Source organism: Eurypyga helias, unplaced genomic scaffold (genome assembly GCF_000690775.1).
Source record: "Eurypyga helias isolate BGI_N326 unplaced genomic scaffold, ASM69077v1 scaffold7952, whole genome shotgun sequence".
Taxonomy (NCBI): Eukaryota; Metazoa; Chordata; class Aves; order Eurypygiformes; family Eurypygidae; genus Eurypyga; species Eurypyga helias.
The window spans coordinates 73,017-74,456 of record NW_010236573.1 but is presented as its reverse complement, the minus strand read 5'-3'; the positions used below and the strand labels follow the sequence as shown (position 1 = coordinate 74,456).

Sequence of the window (1,440 nt, the reverse complement as noted above, 5' to 3'; positions counted from 1 at the left end):
GCTATAAGGTCTCCCCAGAGCCTTCTCTTCTCCAGGCTGAACACCCCCAACTCTGTCAGCCTGTCCCATAGCAGAGGGGCTCCAGCCCTCGGAGCATCTTTGTTGTCTCTGGACTCGCTCCAACTGGTCTATATCCTTCTGATGTTGAGGGCTCCACAGCTGAATGCAGCACTCCAGGTGCGGTCTCACAAGAGCAGATTAGAGGGGGAGAATCACCTCCCTCAACCTGCTGGCCACACTTCTGATGCAGCCCAGGTAGGGTCTGGGCAGCGGGTACAAAAAAATTTAAATCCACGGGAAGCTTCAACTGCACAGAGGAGCTGAGCCTTGCAGGGTGAGGGGCAGGCTGGCGTGGAGAAGGCAGGGTTCTCTGGCTGAGGTTTACGTTGGCACGATGTCCTTCATCAGCTCTAACTTCTGCTTTTTCTTTTGTTTTCTCTTTTTCCCCTTCAGTTAAATCCAGATGGATCTGTTGATCAGAGCGATTCCTCACCAACTCCTACTCTACCGCCTTCCTGCCTTGTCATGGGCGAGCAGTGTCTGGAGCAGGCATCGCTGGTCGTTCTGAAATGCAGTGATGCACCTGGTCAGAGTAAAAAGAGGAGAGGCTTCTTCTTCAAAGGAAAAAAGCTCTTCAAAAAACTTGGGTCCAGTAAGAAAAATTAACAAGGGATTTATTGTTCTGTAAAGACGGCTTGTGCAGTCCACGCAGGGACTGAAAATTCAGGAGAAGACCTCTGCAATAAGCTGATTAGAGTATTTTCATAGGGAAGAAGTGTATATTGAATAGAGAAAACTCTTCAGTGGGTCTGTGAGCTGTGGTCTCTGCTGAGAGCCCAGCGTGGGCGGTGGCTCTGAACACAGTGTCATGACACTGGGGTGTGTGAGGCCTCAGCTCTGGGATACAGCGACCTCCACAGTAGTGTGTCCTGCTCCGTGCAGCCCTCAGTGCACCGGTTCCCTGTAAATATTTTAATTTAACAATTATATTCTGGCTGTAAGTTAGCTAAATGGCTTTTCCCAGCAAAGCCCCGGCCCCTTAGGAAGAGCTCCCTTGTACTACACACCCTGGTATTTCTCTGGTCCAAAGGAGGTTGTGTCAATTCCTTCACTTCCTGCAAAGAAAATTTGCACTTTTCTGTTCCCATGAATCCCTTTTGCTGTCTCTGGGCTGACAAGTGAGTTATTTGTACTGTAAACCTGTAAATATGCAGCTGTGCCTAGGAGCACCCCGGCCCCTTAGGAAGAGCTCCCTTGTACTACACACCCTGGTATTTCTCTGGTCCAAAGGAGGTTGTGTCAATTCCTTCACTTCCTGCAAAGAAAATTTGCACTTTTCTGTTCCCATGAATCCCTTTTGCTGTCTCTGGGCTGACAAGTGAGTTATTTGTACTGTAAACCTGTAAATATGCAGCTGTGCCTAGGAGCATCCCCAACTGC

At 49.2% G+C, this 1,440-nt stretch overlaps 1 protein-coding gene across 1 annotated transcript in view; it reads left to right on the top strand.

Moving 5' to 3' along the window:
* The window catches only part of BZRAP1 (benzodiazepine receptor (peripheral) associated protein 1), a 38,396-nt gene extending 37,163 nt beyond the window's left edge, over positions 1-1,233 (top strand). Inside the window, exon 26 of the mRNA XM_010147136.1 lies at positions 454-1,233. The gene's annotated coding sequence lies outside the window, so the exon portion shown is untranslated. The remainder of the gene's footprint in view (positions 1-453) is intronic.
* The last annotated feature ends 207 nt before the right edge of the window (positions 1,234-1,440 follow it).